Below are 18,878 nucleotides of genomic sequence, written 5' to 3'. Positions count from 1 at the left end.
AACCTTTTAAAAAAAAGTTTTGTGACATTTTATTTTTAGTGGCTTTTAAAATTTAATTTAATGTAGATGAGTGTTGTCTTAGCTAGTTTTCTATTGCTGCGGTAAAACACCATGACCAAGGCAGTGCATAGAAGAAAGAGTTTATCCAGGCTTCTGGTTCGAAGGGTCTCTCACCATCATGGTGGGAAATTGTGGCAGCAGACAGCAGACAGGTGATGGAGCAGCAGCTGAGAACTCCCAGTTTGAACCACACTCAGGAAACACAGAGCACTAATGCTGTGGATATCGATCTATATAAATAAAACACTGATGGCCAGTGACCAGATAGGAAGTATAGGCGGGACAAGGAGAGAGGAGAATTGGGGAAACAGGAAGAAGGAGGAGAGATACTGCAGCCACTGCCAGGATAAGCAGCATGTAAAGACGCCGGTAAGCCACCAGCCATGTGGCAAGGTATTAATTTAAGATATAGTTAATATCTTTAATTAATACCACGTTGGTTAATTTAAGATATAAGAACAGTTAGCAAGAAGCCTGCCACAGCCATACAGTTTATAAGTAATGTAAGTGTCTGAGTGATTATTTTATACGTGGATTGTGGGACTGTGGGGCTTGGTGGAACCTGGAGAGAAGCCCTCCAGCAACACACTAACCCAAAATGGTGCTTGTCTTTTGAACCCAAAGCCTGCCCCCAGTGACATGCTTCCTCCAGCCTGGGCCTCCTTGTCTTCCCCAAATAGCCACCACCTGGAACTAAGTATTTAAATACCCAACACTTATCAGGGACACTTCATTCAATCTACGAAAGCTGGTTTGCCTGCCTGGACATCTATGTACCATTTGTATGCCTCATGCCTGATACATGTGGACGCCAAAGGAGGACATCAGATCCTCTGGAACTAGAGTACAATTGTAAACCACTGTGTAAGTATTGGAAATCTAAAACAACGAATTCTCTGATAGAGCAGCCAGTACTCTGAACCATTGAGCTAGCTCTCTAGTCCCATAGAGGGGCTTTCTTACAGGCATCCTTCTAAAACCTCACCGAGCACTTGGCCTTTTCACTGAGTATTTATATCATCCATATTTAATATAGTTATCAGCGTGATTCAATTTAATTTATCTTGCTACAATTTTACTAGTGATTCACTACGGTTTCTTTTATGTGACTATATCAAAATTCCTGTGAAAAGAGCCTATGGGAGGAAACATTTATTTTGGCTTATGGTGAGACACCAATCAATCTTGGTGGAATGGAGCAGTTCAGATCATAGTGGCCTGGGGAAAAAAAAAAAGGGTGGGGGTGGGGGGAGGGTTAGGGGAGAGTCAGGACAACACACAGCCCTGAGTATTGCTCCCAGTGATCTGTTTCCTCAAACTGGGCCCACCTCCTATTTTTATCCCTCCCAAATAATACCACCATATTGTAAATCCATTAAGGTGTTACTCACTCATGACCTAATCTTCTCTGGAAACGTGCTATAGTCACACACCCAGAAGTGTCTTACTACAGTCATGCAAGCAAGATTAATCATTGCAGATTCTAATTTTGCACTTTCCCTTTCAGTTTGGACCTTTTAAAATGTTTTATTATTTTAAATTATGTTCAGATATGTGTATGTGTGTCTGCATGTGGGCATGTGTGTATTTGTGTCGGTGCCCTTGGAGGCTAGAGGCCTCAGATGCCCTGAGGTTGGAGTTGTAAGCTGCCTGATGTGGGTGCTGGGAACCAAACCCAGGTCCTCTAAAAGAGCAACGAATGCTCTTGACCACTGAGCCACGTCTCTGGCCTCTAGACCAGTGTTTCTCAACCTGTGGGTTGCGACCCTGTTTGGGGCTCAAATGACCTTTTCGCAGGGGTCAAATATCAGATATCCTGCATATCAAATATTTATATTATGATTCATAATAGTAGCAAAATTACAGTTATGAAGTAGCAACAAAAAAATTTCATGGCTGGGGATCACCACAACATGAGGAACTGTATTAAAGGGTCACAGCACTAGGAAGATTGAGAACCATTGGCCTAGACTAATACTTATAATTCTGTTATTTCTCTATGATCAGCTTATCAATTACATCTCTTGATTTTGTTTTTCCAGTGACTGCTCTAGGATTTAATAACATATATTGTCATACATGGAATATATGAAATATGGACTTTTATATATTCATAGCATATACATTTATGTAAAAAATAAAATGATAGCTATAACACAAAGGTAAGGAGAGAAGAAATAGAACTGCACTGTTAAAGGTTCATGAACTATACAATTATGAAATAAGACAAAGGTAATTTAGCATATAAATGTCTGACTGGGCAGTGGTGGCACACACCTTTAATCCCAGAGGCAGGTGGATCTTTCTGAGTTCAAGGCCAGCCTGGTCTACAGAGTGAGTTCCCAGACAGCCAGGGCTACACAGAGAAACCATGTCTTCAAAAACAAACAAGCAAACAAAAAAATAAACAAACAAATTCACATCTGATAACAACAAACAATTGCCCTTGTTAAAAAACTCTTAGTCCTTTTGACTCTACGGTAAGCAAGTTTTCTGCTGGTTAACTGAATCCTGCCATGGCAATCAGTGTGTGCTGGGCAGACATTAGTGAGGACTCACTACCTCTTTTGCTTTCAGTTACTAAATACAGACAGTGACTTGAGCAAGTATCTAGTTTATAAGCGTTTATTTCCACCTAAGTTTTTTTTCAGTGACTGTCTTATTTTTATCCACTAATGTCCCTAGAGTTTTTTACATGAAATTATAACCCATATACTCCGAATGCCCAACACTGAAAAAGAGACCCTCAGGTTGTATTGGTTCCTGTAAAGATTCTCTGGCTTGAGTGCAAGGAATTAACTGAGGACTTCGGCTCTCATTCGTGTGGAGTCAGCACATCAAGTGCTTCCGGGATCTCCTAAACACTGTGCCCATCAGCTCCTTAGAGTCATTAAATACCTTTTCAATGTTTGCGTAGGAACCATGTTATCGCAAATTCTTTATCTAGGAAACGATCACCAAAATGACACTCCGTATTGCCATTTACTGATAAATCTTTGGTTTACATGGGAAAGCTAGAGTTGTGAAGGAAGATCTTTGTCCAAAAAAAGAGTCAAGGCAGGACACAGGATCTTTGGTGAGAGCTTTCTTACTGTGCTTATCCTCTACCATAATTCTGTTGCTTGTTTTTACAACATCAGTGTTCATGTACACTACTAACTCACCTCTGGTGAGCTTAAATCACCATTTTCCCCAGACAAACATGTTATCCGTTGGCAATAGTGTTTGTAAATTCATGTTCTGCTTTAGTTCCCCCTTCATTTTGCTTCAAAATTGAAGTATTATTTTTAAATATGGAAGATATTTATGCAGGTCAAAACTCTAGGCTCCTAAAAAGGAGGAGGCACTTCTCTTGAATACACTTCCATGGACCCCTTTCTCTAACGTGTCCATGGTTCTTTGTGAATCAAGCAAAGACAGGTAGGTACATTTTCAATCCCCCCTTCTTCCTCACGTGAAGGTCGTGTGCTGTGCACTCTCTCCTGTGCTTGCCTCTCTTGGGAGTTACTTATTTGTTGAGTTTCTTCATCTGTAACATGGAGAGAACACCCTGTGAAGCTATGACAATTAAACAGAAGGAGGCAAGGCCCAGGGAGAGAAGCAGGGATCGGTCAGGCATGCCCAGTACCACCTTCACCTGTGCCCACAGCCTGGCTCTGCTACCCCCACAAAAGCATCGTGGTGATAACACTCCCACCGTGCCCCTCACAACTGCAGCAGCTGGCAATGTCCTTGAAATAGTCAGATACACACAGCAAATCACCCAGCAAGAATAGTTTTGAAGTTTCGCGCATGCGCTAGCAGCTCCGGCCAGATCAATGTTTAAGGCAAGCTCTGAGATCCTAGAGCTAACTCCCGACAGGTCTCCTGGTAGAGCCCTGCCCTGTCTCCCACAAGCAGCCACATATCCAACCAAAGTGCCATGTGGAAATAAACAGACACATGGCCACTTTGCAAGGCAAAGATGTCTTAAGTATTCCCTATTTGCCCACATGCTCACTACGCCCTGTATCCTTCCTTGCTTTGCAAAGGTGCATAGTTCCATCTGTATCAATTTTCTTTTCCACGAAGAACCTTGCTCTTTCTTATGTTGCTTGTCAACTAGGACTCTAGCCTCTTGCTGATCATTTTGCTGCCTTTATTGAAATCTCATTCTGCCGGGCATAGCATTCTGCACAGACAGGACTTGTATTCAGTACTTGTCTCATTTTCTAATGTTTTGCCCAGTCTGTGATTAAAATTTGTTTGTCATTCTTATTCCTGATTCTCTGAATGCAGCATGTTTCCCCCCCTTCTTCCCACTTTACTTTTTTAAAATCTTGATTGCTGGTTTTCAGCAGTTAGACTATGATGTTTGTGGTGGATTGAATGGAATTGGCCCCCATAGGCTCACATGTTTGAGTACTTGGTCCCTAGTTGGTGGAACTGTTTGGGAAGGATGAAGAGGTGTGTCCTTGTGAGAGGAGGTGTGTCACTGGGAATGGGCTTTGAGGTTTCAAAAGACGTGGGCTATTTCCAGTGTGCTTTCTGTCTTCTGCTTGAGATTTTGAGATGTGAGCTCTCAGAAGTTCCTGTTGCCAGGTCTCTAAGGGCTCCACCATCATGGACTCTAACCCTTTAGAACTATCAGTCCAATTAAACCTTTGGCTTTTAAGTTGCCTTCTGCCTGAGTTTTGCTGTGCTTTTCTCATGAGTTTATCATCAAATCTTTGTCAGTTTGCTTGATTGTTCTTTTTTCTGTTTTCTCTCTATACTTCCCTTTCTGGAATCTCAACCATACACTATTCATCTTACTTGCTTCGCCTCACAGGTTCATTATTATTTATCTTTCCCCTCAGAACCTCATTCTGTAAGTGTTGTTGGTTGTTTTTACTCTTTACTTTTTGCTCTTTTGGGGGCCTGCCACCCAGCTCCCAAATAAATCACACATGGAGGCTTATTATTACTTATAAATGCCTGGCTTTACCTTGGCTTGTTTCTTGCCAGCTTTTCTTAAATTAAATTGTTCCATCTATCTTTTGCCTCTGGGCTTTTTCCTTTTTCTATTTCTGTATATCTTTCATCCTTTATTACTCCATTGCTGGCTGTGTAGCTGGGTGGCTGGCCCCTGAAGTCCTCCTCGCCTCCTTTTCTTGCTCCTTGATCCTTTTCTCTCTTTTTCTCCTATTTATTCTCTCGCCTACCAGCCCTGCCTATCCTTTCTCCTGCCTCACTTTTGGCCGTTCAGCTCTTTATTAGACCAGTCAAGGTGTTTTAAGTAGACAAAGTAACACAGCTTCACAGAGTTAAACAAACGCAACATAAAAGAATGCATCACATCATTGCATCATTAAAACAAATGTTCCACACATAAATAAACGTAATGCATCTTAAAATATTATTCCACAACATGTAAATTTTCTATTCCTATGTCTCCAAGTACACTTATCTTTTTTCTTGTGGTATCTAATTTCTTAATTACATTACATATGTTTTATCTTTTACTCTCTTACTTCAGGTATATATTTTTAATCTCTAGCAGTTCCATTTAGACCATTTTAAATATTCCATTTCATTTTTCAACCTATGTTCCTCTATATACTTGAGCATATGGGACACAAGTACAGTAGAAACTTTAATTTAGTCACTTAAAATAATTTATTCATCTCTAATAAAATCAAAGGTTTTGTTATTTAATTAAAATATATAATTACATTGTTTCCCCCTCTCCATTTAACCCCTCCCATCCCCCACCACCGCTCTCTCTCAAAGTCATGACCTCTATTCTTTATTATTATTTCATAATAATTGTTACCTGCTGAGTCTGCTTAGTGAGGCTCATTTGCATATGATTTTAGGGCTGACCACGTGGGATTAGATAACCATTTAGGAGGCTTATCCCCGGGAAGATTAGCTTCCCCTCTCTAAGCACTAGTTAGTTGCCTGGAGCTCTTCATCTAGGGGTGGGGCCTCCTGAGAGCCCCCAATCCACATTGGAAAGTCAACAGATATTGTCATTATTCAGGTCTTGTTCATAGCCATATAATTAAGATTTCATGACATCTCAACAATATGGCTGCTTAACACATGATGTTTTTATTATCACTATGATAACTTAATGATATTCATAATGATAACTTCCTGAACAATGAGCATTGTATGTTGTATTTTTGAAATAATGTTAATCTTTTTTTCTGACACGCAGGTAAGCTGGTTGGGACAGCTGATCCTTTCAAGCTCAGTCTTAGGGCTTGTTATGAAGATAACAGAGACTTAAGATAAGTTGGCCCTGTCATTGTCCAGTGCTCTGTGCCTTAAACACCCTGGTGAGTGGTGAGATGGCAGGCCAGTCCCAGTGCTGCGTTATCTCCAGGAATTGTCTGGTGTACTGCTATACAAATCTGTATATTCCTGACATAACAACATACCACAGGCTCAGTGACTTAAACTGTAGTTCTGGAGACCAAAAGTCCCAGTTCACAGGCTCTCTTCCTGGCTTGCAGATGGCTACCTTTGTGCTATGTCCTCCCATGGCCTTTCTATATTATATGGACAGGACGTGTCAGGAGGGCTCTCTTATTTCTCTTCTTGTAATGACACTAATTCTAGAGGATGAGAGCTGCATCATTCTCATCTCATCTAACCTTAATTACTTTCTTATTCCAAATGCAGCTACAATGCGCTTGGGTAAGCCTTCACCATGGATTTTAGAAGATACAAACATTCAGTATCTAACTGAGTGATTTTCCTTTTGGTCTTGAATGATTTCTTTTCACAGATGCACAGAGGAAAACCTAGCCAAATATTCAAGGACACCCCTCTATATTCAGGGCTTTTATCTGTGTGGTTCCCTCTCTCCAGCAGTCAGCTCTGGAAATTCTTACTCTAACTCAGTGATCCCACTTGGTTCTCCATGGATCCACCCTCCTCACACTGCAGGCTGAAACCAGCCTCTAGGTTGCAAACTGGGGCAATCTTTAGTGCTCTTTTCATTAATTTATCTTGAGAATCACATGTCCATATCGTCCATCGGTTATATCTTAAAATTGCCATTTCACGTATCTCATCTGATTTCCTAGAAGTTTATGTGTAAAGATATAGTATCTGTATACTGTCATGACTGGAAAGAGAACTATGTGTTTTGTATAATTACTGTAATTAATAATAAAAAGGATTATTCCATGAATGAAAAGTTGGGGCATCCAACCTCCCTACCTTCAATGTACATGTTGCTATATGAAAGCATGTAGAAATATTCAAAGTGTCCAAATAAGAATAAAAGACAATCTTCCTCATCTGGCATAGCATTGAAAACAAAAAAAGAGAAAATCCAGTGTATTTTGGAACCCTAAAGTTTTTGGTTTCTCAGATTTTTCACCCAGCTAAAAATTATTATGCCATAGTTATACCCATTCCTTAATCACCCAAGGAATTGCAATTCTGGATTAGAAATATTTCATTTGTACATTTAAAACTTTCTTAATTTAATTTTATATGCATGGGTGTTTTGTTTACACATATGTCTATTCACCATATGTGTGCCTGGTATGCACAAGGGCTAAAAGAGGGCATTGGATCCCAGGGACTGGATTTACAAATGGTTGTGAGCTGCCATGTGGGTGCTGGAAATCAACCCAGGGTCCTATGGAAGAGCAGCCAGTCAGTGCTCTTAACCACTGAGCCATCTCTCCAGCCATTGATTTCATGCATTTTAGGTTGTCGCTATAATATTGTGATGATGTAAGTTATCAAAGCCTTCTGCCAGCCCCATATATCATACAGACACTCCTTGATGTACAGCAGTGTTAAGTCATGAGAGACCCCGTGCAAGAGGAAACATTGTAAGTTGAAATGCATTCACTCAACCTAGCGTCCTGAGCATCACAGCTGAACCTACCTTGCTAAGCATGCCCTGAACACTCACACTAGCCTAAACGTGGGCAAACTCATCCAACACAAAGTCTCTTCTATTATAAAATATTGACAACCTCATGGCAGGTATTAAGTATCTGTCTAAAAGCATGCAGGCCAGAGTGCACTACAGTACTGTGGCTCATCAGTGTGAGCATGCAGCTGAGTGGCAGCCCTCTGCTCCTGCCCACCATTGTTAGAGAGTGGCCATGCCCAGACTGTTGTCCAAGAAAAAGGAAAAACTCAAAATTCAAACTATGGTTTCTACTACTATACACATGGCATATGTCCCTTTCACACCACCATGAAGTCAGTGATTGCAAATTGAACCATTGAAGGTGGAGACCATTTATTTATTTCTTCCTTTCCTTCCTTCCTTCCTTCCTTCCTTCCTTCCTTCCTTCCTTCCTTCCTTCCTCCCTCCCTCCCTCCCTCCCTCCCTCCCTTCCTCTCTCTCTCTCTTTCTTGGTGTGTGTGTGTGTGTGTGTGTGTGTGTGTGTGTGTGTGTGTGTGTGTGTAAGATGAAGCCTTCCTCGTTCCACCAAAAAGCAAGATGGAATAAATCAAATAAAATATAAGCATTAGATTTTATCTGAGAAGCACTTTTTTTTTCCTCTTTTGGCCTTCAGCCTAAGAAGTTGCCTCTAGAGTAAAGCAGTGTTTCTGGATCCATAGGTCATGAAAGTTTGATCTCCCTCCTGTCTCTGATTTCAGAGGAGGCTCTTTAGCAGCCACACTTCTCTCTAGGTCTTGGTGCTTGGAAGCCGAATTTGGTTTTCTGAAGGCTTTGCTATTTGCTTTGCTTTGGTCTTTCCGTTGTCCTAGCCCATTCCGCACATGCGGGCTGAGCAGGTGGATGATGTGTGGACTCTTCTGGGTGGTAGTAAGGACATTTGTCGATAACAAAGCTCAAGCCTCCTCTTGGTCTACAGAGAGGGGGGCATGCACTCAGGTGGCTTGAAGATAATGGGAGGATTAGAGGAAAGCCGGTGAGAAAAATGACGAGACAGTGCCCCAGGGCCCTCTACAGCAGTCCCCCTGACCTGGGGGTGGGGTGGGGTGTGGGGTGAGGGTTTGCTTCCAACAGTCTTCATCACCAGTGGTCAACAACAAGAGGGAAGTACAGTGCAGGAAGATATTCCAGAGAGTGGCAGTGAGATGGCTTGTTGGGCAAAGGCGTTTGCTGCTAAGTCCGATGACCTGAACTCAATTCCCAGGACCCACGTGGTACAAGGAGAAGACAGTTTTCCTCTGATCTTGACATGTGCACTGTGCCATGATATTTTCAGAGAGAGAGAGAGAGAGAGAGAGAGAGAGAGAGAGAGAGAGAGAAAGAGAGAGAGAAAGAGAGAGAGTACATTTTCTTAACTTATTATAATTGTCCACTTTTTATTCACCATTATTAATCCCTTACTGCATTCATTTAAACTTGGTTTTAGATGTGTTTGTATGGGGGAAAACACAGCATACACAGTCCGGCTTTCTATGTTAAAGTTCTGCATCTACCAATTCAACCAACCATGCGTGAAAAAAAATGTTTTTAAACCATGTCTATACTGAACATGCGCTCAGCTTCTTCTTGTCATTGCCCCCTAAGAACACAGTATGACAACAATGTGTGTAGCATGTCCCTTCTACCTAGTGTTAGGAGTATTAGAGACGATCTGAAGCTCATGGGAAGATGTGCAGGGATAATATGCAAATATTACATGTGAGGAATTTGAGCAGCAATTGCCATGGTTTCTGGTTCACACAGGGGGTGAGGGACCCCTCCCACAGATATTGGGGGACAACTCTATAGGGCTCAGTCCAGACCCTCCAGTCATCTCCTCGGAGTCTTGAAACCCCTGTGGCTCAGGGTCCACTGGGTTCTGATACAAGCTATGCTGGAGGGAACATCTTGATAACATTAGAAGATGGTTTTATCAGAAGCTAATGTCTAATGACTTGCTAGGAGCTCTTAAGGAGATGGCTTTCCACACTGCAGGTAGGGTGGGGGCACTTCTTAAGGAAAAGCCTCGTGTTCTTTGCCAAGGAGAGGGATGTTAAAAAGACTAGAGTCCAACCCGCTCCATGGGATTGTGACCTCAAGGACTCACCTCCTCTGGTTTTCCTTTTCCTCATCTAGAAACAGGATGAACAAGCTCTACCTCCAAGAGTTTTCACAGGGTTCAGAGAAGATATGAAGTACTCCCCATTCTGGGCTGGCATTAGTGAAATGGCTCAATAAACAATGGGAGATGACAACATTGCTCTTATTAATAAAGAACGTGGACCCAATTCACTCTTCAAGGAGCTGCTTTGATTGGCTAAATTTTTATTAAACATTTTATAAATGTGTTTGAGGGATTTGAGTTTCTGGATTCTTTCTGGTTAATGGTCTGTGTGGAATGACGTTATGCGGACTTCAGGAGTGAGGATGTATTTCCTCTTCATTTTTCTGCAATGGTCTGTAAAATCTGATGTATGGCTTCCTTCACTGGCTACCAGGCCACACCAGTGAAGCCATCTGAGCCCTCAGAGGTTTTGTGTACATTGAAAATTTTTAGCTATTGATTTTCTCTCTCTTGTAACAAAGGTCTATTCAGGTGGCCATTTTTTCCATGAGTGACTTGTAACCTTAAGACATCTGTCCATTTCATTTCATCTAAGTTGTCAAATACATTGCCACAAATGGATCCTAACATTCTTACGATCCTTTTACTATCTGTGTACCTATGGGGATAGCAAACACTGTTGGGGAAAAAACTTTTTCCTTGTCAGTTTATCAAGAGTTAAGAATGTATGGATCTTCAAGACCGAGCTCATGGGTTCCATCAGCTGCCTTATGGCCTATGTATCTTGACAGCTCTCTGATCTCACTGCTCCCTTTCTTCTCATGACTAGGGTTGTATTTGCCCCTCCTTTTCAAATCTCTTAAGGTGGAACCTGAGGTGACTAGTGTCACACTCTTCTAACCCAGTCAGGGCTGGAGATACTCTTCGTGGGACTTCCTTAGCCTCGTTCCACAAATTTCAACATGGTGGGATTTGTCTTGTAATCCATTCCAAAACACTTCTAATGTCTGTTAAGAGTGTTTCTTCATCAAACAAACGGCAGCTCATGCTGGTGAGGATGTAGGGTAAGGGGAACACTCTTCCATTGCTGGTAGGAGTGCAAGATTATTCAACCATTATGGAAATCAGTATGCCTATCAGGAAACTGGGAATCAAGCTACCTCCAAATCCAGCTATACTACACTTGGGCGGATACTCAAAGGACTCTTCATCCTACTACAGCGCCCCTTGCTCAACCATGTTCTTTGATGTTCTGTTCATAATAGCCAGGAACTGGAAACAGTTTAAATGTCCATCAACAAATGAAGGACTAATGAAAATGTGGTAATTTACATAAAGGAATATTACTTGGTTGTTTAAAAAATTAAATAATGAGATTTGCAAAGTAAATGGAAACAAGTAGAATCATTCTGAGTGATGTGATGGAGACCTGAAAAGACAAACATAGTATATATATATATATATATATATATATATATATATATATATATATATATATATACACATAACATTATGTGTCAATGTTAGCTCTTAAGCCTTTAAAAGGCGAGCTGCAATCCATATAATCACTGAGGTTAGGTACAGAGTAAGGGACTGGGGGGATGGAAGGGTCTCCCAAGGAAGGGGAAATAGAAAATATAGTTATGGAGAGATGGGATGGGAGGAATGGAATGAGAGGATTAAACAGAGAAAGGGTTGAAAGGGGTAGGAGAAAGGAGGGTAAGGGACGGAATATGGGAAGGGACAACTAACACTAAGGACCATTTGAGAGGGCATATGAGAACTACCTACAGCAGAAGCTTTTTACAAAATATATATGAAAGAAATCTAAATGGAATCACCAAACAGTGGGGGAGACCAAACCTCAACTAGACTTCTCTTTTCACCAAGTGAAACCTCCAGTGCCAAGAATGTATTATATGTAATAGAGTTGTTGGCCAAAGGGGCCCCATGGAACACACACACACACACACACACACACACACACACACACACACACACGCAACTAACTCAAGTTAATATTTCCAGGGCTATTGGTTGCTGTCCACAAACTGAGAGTAAAGGTCTGTTGTTGAAGATAACACCTACATATCTCATTGAACACGGAAAAGCCAAGCTGGTGCCTAACTAGAGACTGTACCCCCAACTGACTAGTGTTCATGGTACGGAAAGTTATTGTGCATGCTACCTGCTGCAAACCTTTTGATCTACAATGGTGATCTGATTGCATGATACACTGGTGTAATAGTGGTGCAAAAGCTATGGGACTAACCAACCACTATCTGATTAGATTAAAGGCTCACCCTATGAGATGGAACTTGTGCCTAGCATTGCTTAGGTGGCTGAGAATCTGAGACCAGATAGGCCAAGGACCTAGGGGAAAACTAAATACTATTGTTCTGCTAAAGGAACCTAGCAATAAAATGACTCCTAACAACATTCTGATATACTTTGAGATCAGTGTCTTGCTCAGCCACCATCAGAGAAATACGGGAACAAATATAGAGGCTCGTGACTGGACAACGTGGAGAGAGAGAGAGAGAGAGAGAGAGAGAGAGAGAGAGAGAGAGAGAGAGAGAGACCTTGGAATACTCTGTTCTAGACGGAAAGTCTTCATCAAACCCCTCCCCTCAGAGCTCAGGGATCTATTAGGAAGAGGAGGAAGAAAGACCATAAGAGCCAGTGGGACTGGAAGACACCAAATAAACAGGGCCTTGCAGACACAACAGGACTGACACTCATGTGACCTCATAGAGACTGTGGCAGCATGTAACAGGACCTGCACAGGTCCCCAAGACAGATGGGGCACCAGCGCTGAGAGGGAACTGGACACAAACCCCCATCCCTAACCCAGATGCTATCTCTAAATGACAACCGCTCACAAAGGAAAACCCAGTTTTCCGCAGTGGCAGTGGTGTCTTACTGAGGATACAAATCACACTGAAAGGGAGGCCCATGCCCAGCAGGAGACGACCAGCACAAGACAAACACAGGGGGACTTGGGGGGATGTTTTGTCTCATAATGACCTCGTTGGGCATTTTTAAACCTTTACAGGTCTCTTGCTTGTATATTATGGTTTCCAACTGTGTGTTTTTATAGTGTGTGTGTGTGTGTGTGTGTGTGTGTGTGTGTGTGTGTGCATAACTGTATGTCTCTGAGTGTGTGTGTGTTTCTCATGCTTTTTCTTCCTTTCTGTTTGTTTTGTTTTATTCTGGTTTGATTGGCTTTATATTTGCCTGTTGGTTTTCTAAAGAGAAAGAAAGAGGAAGAAGGTGGGGGGGTGGACAGATGGGGAGGTGGGGAGGACATGAGGGAGGGCATGAAGGAGGGGACACTGTGATCAGAATATATTAGATAGAAAAAACTATGTTGAGTAAAAATTTAAGAAAGGAAGATCGAGTCTTCAGCCAATAGGTTCTAGAGAAACGCGTTGCTTAGCTTCCAGACATGGAGAGCAACATCCATGTATCTTCGAATGACTGACTTCTAACGTAGTTCCAAATAGATCTAAACTCTACTTTGTATGACTTGGATTCTTTCAACCTTACTGAGACTTGTTATGGCGGGAATAATGTCTGCTTTGGGAAATAGTGGTGCTGGAAAAGAATGCGTATTTTGTTGTCAGGTGCAGCTGGTGTCTACAAACATTGATCAGCTCGCTGTTTGGAAGTCATGTTAGTCATCTTTCCATCACTACAATGGGAGAACTGGGGTAATTAGCATACAGGGGGAAGAAGGTGGTTTGGGTTTTTGTTTGTTTGGGGCCCTCAGTTTTGAAGGCTCCAGTCCAAGATTGGGTGGACTCGTTGCCTGGGGCCTTGGTAGACACGCTGATAGCACCTGCAGGGAGTGTTTGCTGGAACAAATTGCTCATCACAACACCCTGAAGCAAAAGAGAGCAAGGAATTGGCCAGGGTCCCATAATCCCCTTCGTGGCTATCTCCCCAGGGATCTAAAGATGTTCCATAAGGCTCTTCCTTCTGGAAGTTCACTTCTGGAAGTGCTGTCCTGGGGGCCAAGCCTTAAATCCATGGTTTTCAGGGACACTCAGCATTTGTATACAGCCGTAGTGTTTGATAACCTCACTGGATTTTCTGTGTGCTCCATCAATTATGGAGAAGGGAGTTTTGTGCCTCTGAGTACAACTTTTCATTGTGTCCTTTCATTTCTAGCCGGCCTCTGTTTAATGGTTCTTGAAGGCTCTGCTATTAGATGGTGCACACTTCTCCTTGCTGTGTCTTCTTGATGAACTGATTAATGTATCATCATGACACAATGCTCCTTTTTCACAGTATGGTCTGATTTCTGAAGTCTACTCTGAATGGAATAGAACTATTCCAGCTCTTCTTTAATTAGTGTCAGCAGCATGTACCTCCTCCTTCCTTTGCTTTTATACTATCTGCTTCTCATATTTGGCATATGTTTCTAATAGGCAACCTGTAGCCAGGTCTTATAATTATATCCACTCTGGCCATCACTATTTTATATTTAATACACTTACAATTAATGTGAATTTTAATATGTTTAGGTTTAAATTTACCATGTAGTCCTTTTTTTCTTTTTCTCACCTATCTTACATTCCTGTTTTAATTCATCCCTTATTATTGTTTTGTAGGGCAGGTCTGCTAGTCAGGAGTCATTCAACATTTGCATGTTCTAAAATGTCTTTATTTTGTCTTCATTTGAGAAAGATTTTTTTTTGTCCGGGTAAAGGCTTCTGTTTTGAGCTACACATACAGCTTTGTGGTAAAGCATTCGCTTAGTATGAATGAGGCCTGTGTCTGATACATAGTACTGAAAGAATAAAAGGTAGTTCTTTAAAAGAGACTTATGAATAATTATATGCCAATAAGTTGGGTAAGCCAGAAAAAAAAAATGGACAGATTCCTAGAACACACAACCTACCAAGACTGAGTAAGGCAGAAATAGAGAACCCGAAAAGATCAGTGTGAGTGGGTATACTCAATCAATAACCAAAAATTAAAAAAAAAAATCCCCAAACAAAAAAGCAACAGCTCAGGATCTGATGGCTTTACTTAGGATTTCTATTAAACATTGAAAGAAGAATTAAAGCCAACACTTCTCAAACTACATAGCAAAAAATAAAAATAAAAATTGATGAGAGAAATTGAAGAAAGTACAAATAATACAAACACACACAAACATATATATATAATACAACTAATATAAAAGTACAAATAAAGTACAAATGGAAAGGTATCATGTGTTCATAAATTGGAAAAGATTTAAATTGTTAAACTGTCCCCTGGGCTGTGAAAATGACTCAGCAGTTAAGAGCATTTCTTGCTCTTGCAGAAGACCAGGGTTCAGTTCCCAGCACTCATGATGGATGTCTCACAACTGCCTGTAACTCTAGCTCCAGAGGATCTGCTGCCCTATTCTGGCCTCTGAAGGCACTTCACACCACACACACACACACACACACACACACACACACACACACACACACACACACACACACACACACTAAACAGACAAAAAACCAAACCTTTAAAACATCCAACCTACCCAAAGCAATCTAGATTATGATTTTGTCAACTACCTTTTTCTCCCCCATCTCCATCAGGTTTCCATTACATATCTACAGACCCCAGGAGATTGATCTACAGCTCGCTAACTCTGGCCCACCCCTGTGTTGGAGTTCACTGAACTTTTCTGAGACAGTACCTGATCCATTTCATTTTCTGGAATATTCATCCTATACAGTGCATTTTTAAATCTCAGATATGATGTGTATATGGCTACTAATTATACCTACTATGCCATTTTGGGGTCTATTTTTATTGTGCTTTTATCACTATCTAACATATTTTCCTGCTTCTTTGAAAAAGTGATAAAAGTGAGGAAGTTGGCTTCTTAGGAAGCCAACAAGTGTAGACTTTACAGTTTGGACACTGGGAATTTCTGTATCTTGTTTCTTTTAATATTCTTGACAGTTGTCCTAAAATTTATTTAAGGGACTTGAGATTTTGAATTTTGTTTGTTTTGAGGCAGGGTCATATTTTATAGCTTAGTCTGGCTTTGAATACTGTGTAGCCCAGGCTTGCCTCAAATTTGTTGTCACCTCCTGAGTGTTGGGATTACGGCATGTGCCACTATGTCCAGTTTAATGCCTTTCTTCAATGTCTAACACTGTAGACCCCTGGTCATCTCATGAAATGTCCTTAGGATGTTTTGGAACGCACAAATTAAGATAAAGAGGGACTTATATAGCAGATATATTTATCAGAATTTTGCTAAGTTAAATTTTACTATTTTAATTAACATACTTCTTAGTGATTGCAATAAGTAACCAGATCTAGCAAACCGTCTAATATATCCCATGACATTTCAAGTAGTAACGAGAATAAACATTACTCTGAGATATATGCCACAATGACACTGGGATTTGCATATGCCCAAGCCTTCTGTTTATGACAGTGTTGAGGTTCTGTGCTGTACGTGTAATTTGTTACCAGCATACGTTATGGGAGGAAAGGCTAAATTTTAGTGAGACATTAGTAACTCATCTGAGTTCAAGGACTTCTAATTCTGTCCTCGGGTCCCTTAACAGTATGTGGATCCAGGATGTGAACTTTGATGGAAACTGGATTACCTGGAAATTGTACGATTTACACTATTGGCTAAGCTTGTAAACCGGCAAGGATTTGATTTTAATTTGATATGGCTTTGGATATGGCTTGAAGCTGAAATGTGTCCCCAGGCTCCTGTTTTGGACACTTGTTCCCCGGCTGGGAGTGCTATGCCGGGAGGCTATGGAACCTCTAGTTGATGGTCACTGGCTCGGGGACGTGGCTCATGAAGGGCAGGCCTTTGGAGGGTATCCCAGGCCTTAGTTCTGACCTTGCTCTCAGCTTCCTGATCTGCAGGGATGTGAGTGGTCTCCGCTGCATGCTTCTAGCACCATAAACGGAGCTGCTCCCCCAGGACAGACTAAAACAACTCTGAAGCCATGGTCCAAAACAAACCTTTGATTCCTTGTTTCTGTCAGGTGTCTTGGTCATGATGATGCAGACATAATTAATCTGCCTGATATTGTCAGGGCGGAGAGCGGGGGAGAGTTTTGGTACAGGCCAGAAAACAGTATTTGCAGGATAACTGAGAATGTCCTCCATGCCAAAAATGAGTCTTTCTGGGCTCCTGAGGCCAGAGCAGTTTTCCCTTGATGGTGAGGAGTCCACTATCAAGTGTCTTCTTGCCCAACCCCCATTCTGGATCTCAAGACGTTACTGAAAACTGAGAAATGGCCTAAGTCGGCTGTTTATTTTTGCCTGTGGTTCCTCAGCAGGGCCTTACACTCCTGAATTTGTGGATGCACAGTCCTTTTCCTATCCAGTGTGTCCCAACCAGAAAGTCACTGTAATTTTTGGGCTTGTTCCCATACTCCCCCCAAATGTCATTAGTCATACCCTCCTTCCCATTGCTGCCTTGAATAGGCAATCATTATGATGAGGCCAGGCTTGTTTCAGAATTCCATGAGAACCACAGTGTCAGGTTGTCACAACTCTGGGGCTGGAAACGGAAAAGGCTGTGATCTGGGCCTGGCTGGCACCGTCCCTGTGAGTCATTGTGGAAACACTGTCCCCGGATGCTACTGAGAGGGCCGGGTTGCTGATGAGCTCATCTGTCAGATGAGATCCTGACCCCCTGACATCCTAAAATGTTCCATAATATGTGGGACATTACGCCTTCCATCTGGTGACACTGAAATTTGGGTTGTTTTATTCTATTTTAGGGTCTTTCACAGTTCCAATGTGTTAAGAAAAACAAAATACATTTTTTAGATTACAAAGTAATACATATTCATTGTACAGAAATTGAAAAAATGCAGAAAAACATACAGAACAAAATTCTACCACCCAGAGATACAGATTTTTAAAATGCAGTACAGTTTCCTTTCTGATGCTATTGCATTGTAGTGGATATAATACTTCGGTAAGTTGTGGGAGTTTTTTTTTCTAATGAAAACAGTGCAACTCCCACAGTCTGCATTATAAAATACACAGAATTATATCATTTTTGCCCAAGAGGAGACTATATAAAACCAGCTCATCCAACACAAACTTTCTAAAAATGAAAAAGCAAAAAATCCCAAGGGGCAAGTAATTGCCCAAGGCTCCCAGCTCATGAGCCAGAGTCAGAAATGGAAGCCTGGCCTGTAGCCTCAGCATCCCGCCGTCTCATGACCCGCCCAGTTTCCATCCCTCCGGGGTTCATCTTCCGACAAGAGCAGAAAGGGTCCTGGCCTCTCTGCCTCCTGACCCTGGAAAAACAGAGAGGAGTTCCCAGGCTTGCTGAGCAGGAAGTGTGCCTCAGCTTTCAAACTTAAGTTATTTAACATCTTTGAAATGTTTGTCCCCTGTGGGGAAGCTTGAAATGTGAAGAACAACAAACAAGCCTTTCCCACGTAAAAGTTGTTTCTCATTACCATGCAAAGTTAAGAGTAACAAATGGGCATGTCTGGCAGATGAATGACTCCACCAAGTAGTTCTTCGGTAAAGGTGAAACTTTGTAGAATGTATATTCTCAGGAGATACAAATTCATCCCGGATCATAAAGGGGTGGCCTAGTGTGGATAATACAGTATAACACAGTATCCTGTGTCCTAGAGTATCATATATGAGTGTGATGTGTAGGAAGGAATACAGTGGAGTATTGTGGTGTACAGGACAGTACAGTCTATAATGTGTGTAATGTATGGGTACCCAGTATAGTATCACGTATACACATAACATCATGTAGAGTATAGTGTGACACACAGTACAGTGTGGTATATAGTATCATATGATACACAAAGCATTATCTATACCATGACACGTGGTGTAACACTGTGTCTAGTATGCATGGTC

This window comes from Peromyscus maniculatus, chromosome 1, assembly GCF_049852395.1.
Source record: "Peromyscus maniculatus bairdii isolate BWxNUB_F1_BW_parent chromosome 1, HU_Pman_BW_mat_3.1, whole genome shotgun sequence".
In the NCBI taxonomy this organism is placed as follows: domain Eukaryota; kingdom Metazoa; phylum Chordata; class Mammalia; order Rodentia; family Cricetidae; genus Peromyscus; species Peromyscus maniculatus.
This window is presented reverse-complemented; position numbering follows the sequence as displayed.